We start from the raw sequence: 14,737 nt of genomic DNA on the forward strand, positions 1-14,737 counted from the left end.
CGGCATGGATGAGTTGGACCAAAGGGTCTGTTTCCATGCTGTACATCTCAATGACTCTATGTATCATATTAATTAGTTGTGGGAAACGTGAAAACAGAGATGAAAGTAAAGTAAAATTTGACTGTTAACTCAGTTGGCACTTTAACTTTTACTTTGTCTTATGTATCTCTTTTACTTCTTTGTTAAGAAACTCTGGTACTTGCTCCTTGTATTGGCTGGAAAGTAATGAGTTGAGGTACACTATATTTTCATGAATATTTCCAATGATTATGAATTGCTAAGCCCTAGAGAAATGACATTAAAAAGACAAGTTAGCTTCAGTAATCAGGAGATGCAGTAAAGCCTAAGATTTCACGCATTATTTAAAAAGGAAATGCTGATAGATGAATGTAACAAGCACTAACAATCCATGTGAAACCTCCAGCAGATAATGATACAAAAATATATTAGGCCCTAGGTTGTAGAATTCTTCTCAACATCTCTGTCTCTCCATCTGAAAGATGCACCCGTAGATTTTATAGATACATCGTAGAAGGCATTCTATCTGGATGCATCATGGCTTGGAATGGCAACAGCTCTGCCCTGGACCGTAAGAAACTACAAAGTTGTGAACCCAGCCCAGTCCATCACGTAACCCAACCTTCCAACCATTGCCTCCATCTATATTTCTTGCTGCCTTGGAAAGGTAGCCAACATAATCAATGACCCTTCCCATCCAGTTATAATCTCTTCCAATCTCTTCCATCAGACAGAAGATACAAAAGATTAAATACATGTACCAACAGATTCAAGAACAGCTTCTTCCCTTTATCCACCTACTTTGCACCTGGAACATTATATTCCTTGTTATGTTCTATTAGCCTAATGTACGTTGGATGGTATCTGCCTGTAATCCATGCAAAACAAAACTTTTCATTGTACCTAAGTACATGTGACAATATTACATTAAATCAAATCCAATTGAATCCCTCTTTCCTCCTTTAAAGTCACTTCTTAAAACATCTTCACTGTGACTGACTTGGCCTAATATCTTGGCTCAGCAAATTGTGTCTGATAATACTCCTCTGTGGCATCTTTAGACATTTTTATGATATCAAGGGCACTGTACATAGAAATAGGCTGTAGTCGTTATTCACATCTCTGCAAAACCAGGGAATCAATTTGGTTAAATTGGTATTAAATTGAGTTAGATGACAATCTTCTTTAAACCAATTATTTTTACACAGTTAAGTGATATAAGATCATTCATTCCTTTGTATGGAAGATTTCAATTAACAGTTTATCTTTGTTTTACCCACTGGGCTTTGGCACGGTTGACTGCAGCAAGAATTTCCTCATTGCTATGCCAACTGGCCAGAAATGAATATGCTATTAACCAGCAATATGGTGGCATTTTCTGAAAACAATTTTTGATACTACTTGGCTATTTGATAATTAAGAGGCATTCGCATAGAAAACGACATCCATCTCTGTGCAAATATGAAACAGATCATCAGATTTATTGAGATAATAAATGTCATATTAAGGAAACATTATTACAAGCATCCAGAATGAAGCAAAATTTGAAATGGTAATTTAAGTACTTAAGTGTAACACATTTACATTCAAGTAATCTATGAAACAATCAAATGAATTAAAACTAATGGAAGCTTTCAGTGTCAGTTTGTTGATATTATTGGCTTTGAGTTATAAAACACTACAAAAGGATTTTGAGAGGTTGTCAACTAATACACTAATTCTAAATGAATTGAAAGAGAAAGTGTGGAAATTTGAGGGCCTGGCAAAACTGAGTACATTAGCCACTATCAGGCTGGAGACTTCATTGAACGGGCTTTCAACAATTACTCACACTCTCGTTTACTAGAAAAACACACTTTCACTCAACTGAGCTACACTAAATCATATTCTGACATATTATTAGATTAATCCTGATCATTGTGAATAGCAGAGGAGGCTTCAGGGCCAAATATTCAGCTGTGGCCCTTTTTCTTCCCTGTCAATGAATATGATATCCGAACCCTCTTCCCTGTCCGCTTTCTTTCTTATTTGAGAGGGTGTCCCCTTGGCATTGTGTGCACTATTAAATTTTCCTGACACATTAGACAGGCAGTTGCTGAGGCCAGTTCCATGAGATATTGCTGAGTGAATTAACCACTGGGCTGGACCCTCTGTCTCACCTCAGATAAAATCACACCAGATTCCCCAATACTTTACACAATCCTGACTTAAACATAGTCACCAGACATGCTCCTGCATTTCCAAAGAGAGTCAGTAGCTGCATTAAAGACGGGGCAGTGAGGTGACAGTTAGAAAGGTCTAAAAGTGGGTTCCCCTGATGTTAACTCTTCATCCACCTCACAAACTCCCAGATTGGAGGGGGGGCGGTTGCGGGTTCTTAAAAGCAGGGCCAGAGAGTTATTGAACACAGTTTGGCCCACCTACACTTACACTTACCAACACCTGCATTGAGAGCTGTTCACTAAATGGTTTCAGCGCACTTCCAGCATCTGTTGCTTCCATTGAGTCCGACAAATTGAAATACCGTGGCAGCCGTTTTTCTATGCCCAATTGAAGTAAAAGCCCATCAGAAATCCTCTTTAAACTGACCCTTATCCAAACAGGAAGTTGACCTTTGACACCCGTATTGTAAGGCTACACCAATGGAAATTTCATTATCCCTGCTTCAGCTGCACTGAGTGAAATTTAATTGTGTAATTATCTGGGTGACTGAATGTGTAAAACTTTATGATGTGTCAGTTAAATGAAGCAGTGTGTCGGTGAGCTTCATGCAAGTTGTTGCATGATTTAATGCTCAGAAGGACATTTTTACGAAGATACCTGTAGAACCTTAAAGAAAAAATAGCACATGTTGGAGGGATTGTTAAACCAAAGAAGTCACTGGTATGGTTCCTTTTAACTGCCTGTTGTGTCTTACTTATTACACTTAAACAATGCTATTGCAACTTGGAATGACATCATCCTTAATTAAATTAGGAACTGGTCTTGAAATATTTGCTCAAGTTGCTTTCTCATATTTATTCTGAGCATCGCGTCCTGGTTTTATAAGCTTTTTAACTTCTTGCACCATGTTCACAATGCGTTTTATCATCAAATTGAAAGGATGCCCCTCCAAAATGATCCAGTAATGCATTTTCTTTACATATAACAGCAAGACTGAGCAAGACAGGCCTGTAAATGGTGTATGATATACTGTTTTTCTTCAGCTCACTGCAAATTATCTACTGTAAATTGATCAAACTGTATAGGCAACCATTTAGTTATCAAAACTATAAACACAATGATGCTGCACAACCATATCAATTTCATAGAAGCAGATTTTTAATTAGAAGTTGCCCATTTAAACACATGAACTAGGAGCAAGAGTTCAATTCTCAAGATCATGGCTGATCTGATTTTAACTTCAACTCTACATTCCTAAAAATCCCTAATAATCTTTCATCCCCTTGGTAATCAGGAATTTATCCATCCCTGCTTTAAAAATATCTAAAGATTCTGCTTTCACTGCCTTTTGAGGAAGGCAATTCCAAAGATTCAAACCTTCAATATCCTTTCCACATTCACTCAGTCAGGTCTCCTCAGGAATTTTATGCTTCAGCCAAGTTACCTGGCAATTCTAACCTCCAGAGCGTACAGACCTAGCCAGTGTAGCCTTTCCTCATAAGGTAGTCTGCTATTTCTAGGTATCAATCTAGTAAACCTTCTCTGTACTGCTTCCGATGCATTTACATTCTTGTGTGAGTATGGTGACCACTATTATAGACAGCAATCCAGATGAAGTTTTATCAAATTGTGTATAACTGTGGCATAGCCTCCCTACTCTTGCATTCAATTATTCAATCCATCTCAGAATAAACCATAATACTCTTGTACCAATCCTGATAATTTGTTGTACCTGCATATGAACTTTCTGTGATTCATGCACTAGGACACCCAGATGTTTCTAGATTTCAGATCTCTGTTCCCTCACCGTTTAATTTCAATTCTTTATGCAAAAATGGACAATTCTACAGCATGCCACATTATAATCAATTTTCCAAAATGTTTCCCACTCACTTAACCAATCTATGTCTATTTGTAGGCTCCTTTTGTCCTCTCACAACTCACTTTCCTACTTGTCTTTGCACCATGTGCAAATTTAGTTACCATATCTTCAGTTCCTTCATCAAATCAATTATATAAGTTGTAAAAGAGTCCAGGCCACAGCACCAACCCCTGTGGCACATGACTGGTGACATCCTACTAACCTGAAAAGGATCCATTCATTCCTAACTTCCTATTGGCCTGCCAATCTTCTATCCACACCAATATGTTACCATACACACCCTGAGCTTTTTATTCTCTGCGTGATCAAAAGCCTTCTGGAAATCTAAATACAATATCACTGGTTTCCCTTTATCTGCTACATAAATGGCTTGAAATTTATGTTTAATCTACCTCACAGGTTTCAGCTTTTAAAAAAGAAACCACATGTAAAATCCCATAATCTATCTTTCATTGTTCAATGACAAGTCTTGAAATTCCTTATCACGCTCCATAATCCATGCTCATTTGATCTTTTGATTATTAACCATTGATGATTCTCCATGTTGTTTGGGTAGATACATGAATGTGTAAGGCGAAAGTGAGTACTGCAGATGCTGGAGATTAGAGCCAAGAGTGTGGTACTGGAAAAGCACAGCCAGTCAGACGGCATCCAAGGAGCAGGAAAATCGATGTTTCGGGCAAAAGCACTTCGTCAGGATATTTGGAAATATTTGACACATAGAGACATAGAGATATACAGCATGGAAACAGACCCTTCGGTCCAACCCGTCCATGCCAACTAGATATCCCAACCCAATCTAGTCCCACCTGCCAGCAACTGGCCCATATCCTTCCAAACTCATCCCATTCATATACCCATCCAAGTGCCTTTTAAATGTTGCAATTGTACCAGCCTCCACCACTTCCTCTGGCAGCTCATTCCATACATGTACCACCATCTGCATGGAAACATTGCTCCTTAGGTCTCTTTTATGTTTTTCCCCTCTCACCCTAAACCTATGCACTCCAGTTCTGGACTCCCCGACCCCAGGGAAAAGACTTTGTTTATTTATCCTATTCATGCCCCTCACAATTTTTATAAATCTCTATAAGGTCACCCCTCAGCCTCTGAGGGTCCAGGAAAAACACCCCAGACTGTTCAGCCTCTCCCTATAGTTCAAATCCTCCAACCCTGGCAACATCCTTGTAAACCTTTTCCGAACCCTTTCAAGTTTCACAACATTTTCATAGCTCCTTAAAAGTGGAGTCGCAGGTAGATAGGATAGTGAAGATGGTGTTTGGTATGCTTTCCTTAATTGGTCAGAGTATTGAGTACAGGAGTTGGGAGGTCATGTTGCGGCTGTACAGGACATTGGTTAGGCCACTATTGGAATGTTGTGTGCAATTCTCGCCTACTTCATGTCTGGCAAAATCAATAATTATTTGGAACATTGTGTACAAAACTGGTATCTGGTTGATATGAGCTATCATGTTAACAGTCTTTAAATTAAGTGTAACTTCTAAAAGCTTAATGACTTTCACTTGTGGAAGTAAGACTAAAATTATTTCATATTGTTATTGAAATATGCGTGTGTTACACACGTACATGGTATAAGATGAACATTATTTTCCCCAAATCATGTTCCTTATCCAGCTAACTGTTAGTTAAGACTGGAGAGAGCAGGTTACAAAGGGTTATTTATGCACTGACCCAGATTGCATCAATAGCAAAGGAATATGGCTTACTGCTGACTATAGACTTCTATGATACTTTGTGTGGCAGTTCAGGTTGAGAGAATCTTGCAACATAATGCCTACTACAGGGGATCTGTGGTGTGTGTGAGCATCTTTCAGTATTTTTCAATGAATCACATTGAAGTATCCTTACTGAGATACAAAAGAACAAGGGCCCTTTTCATAGTTGCCATGAGATCCCCATAAGTTCAAAAATGAACTCAATTATGGGTGCACACACCTCCAACAGGACATGCACTAGGTGTCATGTTTATTAAGAGACTGTGGGTGGCACAGTGGTTAGCACTGCTGCCTCACAGTGAAAGAGACCCGGGTTCAATTTAATGCCTCAGGCAACTGACTGTATGGAGTTTGCACATTCTCCCCATGTCTGTGTGGGTTTCCTTCGGGTGCTCTGGTTTCCTCCCACAGTCCAAAGATGTGCAGGTCAGGTGAATTGGCCATGCTAAATTGCCCGTAGTGTTAGGCGAAGGGGTAAAATGTATGGGTGGGTGGCAGGTCGGTGTGGACTTGTTGGGCTGAAGGGCCTGTTTCCACACTGTAAGTAATCTAATCTAATTTATTTTTTTTTCTTTTCAGATTCAAATTCTAATCTAATTTGTGGTGCACACCTCAGACCAAATGGAAATGAACAGGCACATCATGGCATCAATCATCTCTGTGCGCAAATTTGAGTCTTTTTTTAGCTCCACGGCTTAGGTCCTTAAGGCTTACACCATGGAATATGATGTTAAACAACAGGAAGGAACTCCAGCAAGTACCGTTAAAGAGATTATGAATTACTTACAGGTTAGACCTGTATTATTTCTCCTGACAGGTGGTGAGGTCTGAGCATTTTGTTAGGCTTTCCCATCCGTCTGAAATTCCAATAGAACGCATTATTGCTGACTGAAAAAACATGGGCTGAAAGAAGTTGCTTCCGGAAGTGGGCAGCCAGGAAAGCTTTCCTCATGAAATCCAATATAACTGGGACAATGAAAAGGGGGCATTCAGAAAAAGATAGGACATCAATGGAGGAGGAGGAGGAGGAGGAGGAGGAGGAGGAGTTCAGGGAATAATTTTCTGGCATGCACCTCAGTAATGACCAATATTTGAGTCCTCTACATTTCAGTTGATCTCAATCAACTGCTACAGCCACTACTGAATCCATAGAGTATGGCAAGGGCTGCATCACCAGTGAATATTGAAATAATCTTGATGTGAGCTATTATAGCACTTTTCAGGGTGCTACTGAAGATATAAGCTGGGTCTCACAATTACAAAGCCTAAGCTACAATAGGGAAACTACTGAGTGTTTCTATACAGAGAAAGACAATTTCACCTCGTTCCTTATTGCAAAAGAAAAGCAAATAGAATCAGCACAAGTGCAGATTTTGTGTGATGCAGGGTGCGAAAGGTTGCGTATGAGTTGTTTGTGTGCCTCATGTCATTTTCCTGAACCAAGGGGAATTTCCCTCCTCCATGTGTATGTGATGCACAGGAAGGTCAATATTTAGTGTCCAAATAGTAGTTGGGAGAGATTCAATCTCTGGTAAACTTTAGTGCCAGGTGTATTTGATCCACCATGGCAAATTAAAAGGTGACACAATCTGTACACTTATAGCCAGTCTTAACTCTAATGTGGAAACCAGAAGCATGCTGCCATAAAGAATGTCACTGTCGATGACATGATCAGCATTCTCAAGCAAGGTTTCAGTTGGTATGATAAGCTGCATACCGCATAGCCTCACCTTTATCAGTGAAGAGCCCATCTGAAAATGTGTTGCTGGTTAAAGCACAGCAGGTTAGGCAGCATCCAAGGAACAGGAAATTCGATGTTTCGGGTATAAGCCCTTCATCAGGAATGAGGAGAGTGTTTTTTACCCAGTGAAGAGCCCATGTCAGGCAATAACTTGAAGCTCAGGAGCACAATAGGATGGAGGAGGAGGAAGAGAAAGTTGAAGAACCAGAGGAGGAAGGAGGACTATAATGGAGACCTTTGTGCCTAGGCTCTACACAAGCAAATATTTACTGAACATCAGCAGTAAACTGAACCAGCTCTCCCCATTCACCCACAGTCCCACAGCCAATGCCTATCAACTGGGCTCTAGATTACCCAAAATACAAAAAGACCACAGACAATATACATTCTATCCCAAATGTATAGATTAAATCATGACATAACATGTACAATAATAAACTTATCAGTTCTCTACTGACTCTGCTGGATGATTTTTCTATAAGATATTTTTATAAGATGCATCTCCAGTTGCTATAGCATGGTAGCTGTCATTTGAGAAGAGGGTTTATCACTTTAGTAGCTTCCTTGAGTAGATCTGCACCATGTCATATTGGGCTGGCTGGTTGTTAAAGTGACAGGTATTGGTATATGAGTGCTGCCATTCTGAAGAAGACAGTAAGTGATCTCCAGGAAGCTCTTTGAGAACTGGAACCTAGAACCATGGTGGTAGCAGTGTGAGGACCATGGCAGCAAGCTGAGATTGAGTAACAGCAGCCTGAGCTTACACTGCAGTGCTCAGACTTTTGATGGACATTGCTTGTATTGCAATGGAAGCACAACATCAGCTTTCAGATACTACTGTTCAGTCATGGCTGATTCCACCAATATAGCAACACCCTATGTGACACTGGGTTAATGGCAGCAGTAGCAACACTCTGATTCCCTTAGATTAGATTAGACTTACAGTGTGGAAACAGGCCCTTCGGCCCAACAAGTCCACACCGACCCGCCGAAGCGCAACCCACCCATACCCCTACATTTACCCCTTACCTAACACTACGGGCAATTTAGCTTGGCCAATTCACCTGACCCGCACATCTTTGGACTGTGGGAGGAAACCGGAGCACCCGGAGGAAACCCACGCAGACACGGGGAGAACGTGCAAACTCCACACAGTCAGTCGCCACCAAACATGCTATGAGTCAGGGTTCAGGATTCCACTCAATATGAATATGATGTCCTCCTGCACTGACTTCAAGAAGCAATAATTAATTGTGCTTCACAGTCCCTATTTATATTTCTGAGGATATTTAACTTTTGGGTCTAAGTCAGGAAATATCAACTCATATTAATTTTTTTTGTATAGTCCTATATAAAAAAGCGAAGTGGATAATATTAATAAATGGGACTGAGGGAGAGAGGTAAAAGCAGTAGAGATAGATATGTTTTAATAATATATAGCTTTTAAATCTCCAGTAATAAATAATTTCTGAAGGAATGAGACACCACATGCATAAAACTTAATTTTCAACATTAAGCTCATTTGGTAGCAATTATAATCCCTTTAAAATGCCATCGACTCCTGAATACACTGACCACAACCACCATATAGAGAGTATCTCTTGGGTCAGTACCACATCTTCACTTCCATGCATTGATCTGAAAGTTGAATCTATCAGAGAAGTGCCAGTTATAGCTCTGCTTGAAGAGGAACAAGGTAAATTGAACAGGAACATCCTGATTTCTACTTTTAACTGCAGATGTGCAGACACTGAAAGTTGCTGTTGTATTTACCCTGTAATAACAGCAAGTGCTGACAGCACCACCATTATTCTCAACGAAAACCCGGGTCAATGAGAAATCATTTCCTCCCAAATGAGCATAGTTGTAGATGATTCAAATAACAGAACATTCGAAGAAAGCAACATTTTTACTCAATATCCATCTACTTACGTGTTCAAATCCCTCTGAGATTCTACTCAAGTCTAGGAAAATTACTCCTTAAATCCCTGAAAAAAAGACTTGTATTTCTAAAACAACTTGTAATGTCTCAGCAATGACATATTTTACACACTATGTATTGATTTGAAATGTTCCTGTGAAGAACAATCATTAATAGTAACTTTGTGATTATCCGAATTAATGTACAGAATCACTTCAACTGACATTTATATACAAAGTCGATATTTTGAAACAATCAAATAAGGTTTCTATCAAATCAATATTTTTATGAGTACTGAGCACCTGCAAAAAAATAACACATTTAAATCCTGTTTGTTTTTTGTTGCAGATCCTAAACCATTTTGGGAGAAGCAGTAAAAGCAACAGTATGAATAAGATTTTTAAAGTTTTGATGGGATAATCTTCTGACTGCTTCTTGCCTTTTGACGGAGCAGATTAGTTGCCATCTCATAACATGGGAGTCTGCAGATAACACTTTCAAAGTAAATAATCTACTGTATTCTGATTTTGTAGTATTTACAGCGTGCTCAATTTAATGCAGAAACCAAGCAGCTTATCTGCACCTAACAAAAACAAGGGTTGACTAATTCCCATCAGTGTGAATTAGGTTTATGAAACAGATTATTTTGTGTTGCTAAGAAACTTATTTTATCTTTGCAATTTATGTCTCATGTCTTTCAAGTGTGGAGTCTATGTAAGGACTTAGGAATTCTGCAATATCAGTTCTTAAAGCACGCATTTCCCAAGAGTAGCAAGAGTAGTTGGCAGTCCAGCATCAAATGTGATGATTGTATATTATGTGTCAGAACTATTAATAATGTGTTGGAAAAAAGACTGATTGTTCTGATGAGGTAAAATTCATTTAAATTTGTTTTATTTCTCTTTCTGAAAAAAAGGTGTAAAATAACCCAACAGCTAAACTAAAAATAAAAGCCTGAAAAATCGGAACTTTTAAAGCCAAACAATCCTCGATTGAAGCACAGAAATCCAAGCCAGCACAGGGAATTCTTTCACTTGTTATCCACTTTCATCCCACACATCTGAGGAAGTAAAATGAAAATTTCCTGGCATCCTGGGGTAATAAAATAATCCCAATCTTCTTGTGAAACCACATTAATGCTGAGCCTTAACAGAGGCCCTTTGAGAAATGTGACTGTTGTCTTTCCCAGGCCAGAACAGAATTCATATCAATTGACATTTGTAAAAAAGAATTTTAAAAAACCAGAGTGAAAAATAAGTGGAGATAATCTGACAGAAAAGAGATAAATCTTTACTGACATAACACTATGTATGCAATACAACAAAGAGTTAGAGGGATATCCAATTAGGTCAAAAAGACATCACTCGCACTGTTACTGTAGCCATTTTCCTGAAGTAGTTTCTTTGTCCAAATAGTGTAAAATGAAATATGACAACCTATCATGTTCCCTCTTCCATAAAGTTTTTTGTTCCGTGCATCACCATACATTTGGGCCTGCCCCATGTTACTGAGATTGGAGATCCATGGGCACACCAATTTTTAAACAATATTTCATTGGAAAAATACATTGACGTTCATGCTAATGATTTTGAGTCTTTGGAGCTAATATCATTCTGCAATTCTGCATTATGTATTATAGAACATAGAACATAGAACATAGAAAAATACAGCGCAGTACAGGCCCTTCGGCCCTCGATGTTGTGCCGACCGAAGCCGACCTAACCTACACTAGCCCAATAACCTCCGTATGCTTATCCAATGCCCGCTTAAATGACCATAAAGAGGGAGAGTGCACCACTGCTACTGGCAGGGCATTCCATGAACTCACAACCCGCTGAGTAAAGAATCTACCCCTAACATCTGTCCTATACCTACCACCCCTTAATTTAAAGCTGTGTCCCCTAGTAACAGCTGACTCCATTAGCGGAAAAAGGTTCTCACTGTCAACCCTATCTAAACCCCTAATCATCTTGTACACCTCTATCAAATCTCCCCTAAACCTTCTCTTCTCCAATGAAAACAGCCCCAAGTGCCTCAGCCTTTCCTCATACGACCTTCCTACCATGCCAGGCAACATCCTGGTAAACCTCCTCTGCACTCGTTCCAATGCCTCCACATCCTTCCTATAATATGGTGACCAAAACTGAACACAATACTCCAGATGAGGCCGCACCAGAGTCTTATACAACTGCAACATGACCTCAGGACTCCGGAACACAATTCCTCTACCAATAAAGCCCAGTACACCATATGCCTTCTTCACAGCACTATTTACCTGGGTGGCAACTTTCAGAGATCTGTGTACATGGACACCAAGATCCCTCTGCTCATCCACACTACCAAGTAGACTACCATTAGCCCAGTAATCCATCTTCTTGTTACTCCTACCAAAGTGAATGACTTCACACTTAGCTACATTGAACTCCATTTGCCACCTTTCTGCCCAGCTCTGCAGATCCCGCTGTAACCTGCCACATCCTTCTTCGCTGTCCACACCTCCACCGACTTTTGTGTCATCCGCAAACTTGCTCACCCAGCCTTCAAGCCCCTCCTCTAGGTCATTTATAAAAATTACAAACAGCAATGGTGCCAAAACAGATCCTTGTGGAACACCACTAGTAACTGCACTCCAAGATGAACCTATACCATCAACTACTACCCTCTGTCTCCTTCCAGCCAGCCAATTACTAATCCAAACCTCTAATGCACCCTCAATGCCATATCTCCGTAGTTTTTGCATTAGCCTGCAATGGGGTACCTTATCGAATGCCTTGCTAAAATCCATATACACCACATCTACTGCTTTACCCTCGTCCACTTCCTTGGTCACCTTTTCAAAGAACTCAATAAGGTTTGTGAGGCATGACCTGCCCTTCACAAAACCATGCTGACTATCCTTGATAACATTATTCCTATCCAGATGTTCATAAATCCTATCCCTTACAATTCTCTCTAAGACTTTGCCCACAACAGAAGTGAGACCCACTGGCCTATAGTTACTAGGGCTATCCCTACTCCCCTTCTTGAACAAGAGGACCACATTCGCTATCCTCCCGTCTTCTGGCACTATTCCCGTAGACAACGACGACATAAAAATCAAGGCCAATGGCTCCGCTATCTCCTCCCTAGCTTCCCAGAGGATCCTAGGATAAATGCCATCAGGCCCAGGGGACTTATCTATTTTCATCCTTTCCAGTATTCCCCAGACCTCTTCCGTACATATCTCAAGGCCATCCATTCTAATCACTTGTGACTCAATATTCACATCAGCAACAGTGTCCTGTTCCTGAGTGAATACTGATGAAAAGTATTGATTTAGTGTCTCTCCAATCTCCTCCGCCTCCACGCACAACTTCCCACTACTATCCTTGACTGGACCGATACCTACCCTAGTCATCCTTTTATTCCTGACATATCTATAGAAAGCCTTTGGGTTTTCCCTAATCCTACCAACTAAGAACTTTTCATGTCCCCTTCTCGCTGCTCTTAGCTCTCTCTTTAGATCCTTCCTGGCTACCTTATAACTCTCAATTGCCCCAACTGAACCTTCACGCATCATCTTTACATAGGCCGCCCACTTCCCTTTCACAAGGGATTCCAATTCCTTATTAAACCACGGCTCCCTCACAAGACCCTTTCCTCCCTGCCTGACTGGTACATACTTATCAAGGACACCCATTAGCTGTTCCTTGAACAATCTCCACATATCATTTGTGTTCTTCCCTTGAAGCCTATTTTTCCAATCCTCACATCCTAAGTCATGCCTCACTGCATCATAATTTCCCTGCCCCCAGCTATAACTCTTGCCCTGCAGTGCACACTTATCCCTCTCCATCACTAGAGTAAAAGTCACCGAGTTGTGATCACTGTCACCGAAGTGCTCACCTACCTCCAAGTCTAACACCTGGCCTGGTTCATTACCTAGAACCAAATCCAGTACAGCCTCACCTTCTGCTGGCCTGTCTACATATTTTGTCAGGAAACCCTCCTGCACACATTGGACAAACACCGACCCATCTAACGAACTCGAGCTATAGCTTTCCCAGTCAATATCTGGGAAGTTAAAGTCCCCCATAACAACCACCCTGCTACTTTCACTCTTCTCCTGAATCATCCTCGCAATACTTTCCTCTACTTCTCTCGGACTATTAGGAGGCCTGTAGAAAACTCCTAACAGGGTGACCTCACCTTTCCTATTTCTAACCTCAGCCCAAACTACCTCAGATGGCAAGTCTTCCTCCATCGTCCTTTCCACCGCTGTAATACTATCCTTGACAAGCAATGCCACACCTCCCCCTCTTTTACCCCCATCTCTGACCCTACTAAAACATTTAAACCCTGGAACCTGCAACAGCCAATCCTGTCCCTGTTCTACCCACATCTCCGTAATGGCCACAACATCGAAGTCCCAGGTACCAACCCACGCTGCAAGTTCACCTACCTTATTTCTTATAATTCTGGCATTGAAGTATACACACTTCAAGCCACCTTCCTGTTGACAGGCACCCTCCTTCGAGATCAATGCCATGTTCCTAACCTCCCTACACTCAAGGTCCTGTACCCTAAAGCTACAGTCCAGGTTCCCATGCCCCTGCAGAGTTAGTTTAAACCCTCCCAAAGAGCACTAGCAAACCTCTCCCCAAGGATACTGGTGCCCCTCAGGTTCAGATGTAGACCATCCTGTTTATAGAGGCCCCACCTTCCCCAGAAAGAACCCCAGTTGTCCAGAAACCGGAATCCCTCCCTCCTGCACCATCCCTGTAGCCACGCATTTAACTGTTCTCTCTCCCTATTCCTCGATTCTCTATCACGTGGCACTGGTAACAAACCAGAGACAACAACTCTGTTCGTTCTAGCTCTGAGCTTCCAACCTAGCTCCCTGAAAGCCTGCCTAACATCCTCACCCCTCTTCCTACCTATGTCGTTGGTGCCAACGTGGACCACGACCTGGGGCTGCTCCCCCTCCCCCTTAAGGACCCGGAAAACACGATCAGAGGCATCACGTACCCTTGCACCTGGGAGGCAACATACCAATCGTGAGTCTCTGTCGCCCCCGCAAAACCGCCTATCTGTGCCCCTCACTATTGAGTCCCCAATAACTATCGCTCTACCTTTCTCCACCCTTCCCTTCTGAGCAACAGGGACAGGCTCCGTGCCAGAGGCCTGAACCTCGTTGCTTACCCCTGGTAAGTCATCCCCCCCACAAGTATCCAAAACGGTATACTTGTTCTTGAGGGGAATGACCGCAGGGGGTCCCTGCACTGGCTGCTTCCTCC

The sequence above is a fragment of the Hemiscyllium ocellatum genome, chromosome 3, assembly GCF_020745735.1.
Source record: "Hemiscyllium ocellatum isolate sHemOce1 chromosome 3, sHemOce1.pat.X.cur, whole genome shotgun sequence".
NCBI lineage: Eukaryota > Metazoa > Chordata > Chondrichthyes > Orectolobiformes > Hemiscylliidae > Hemiscyllium > Hemiscyllium ocellatum.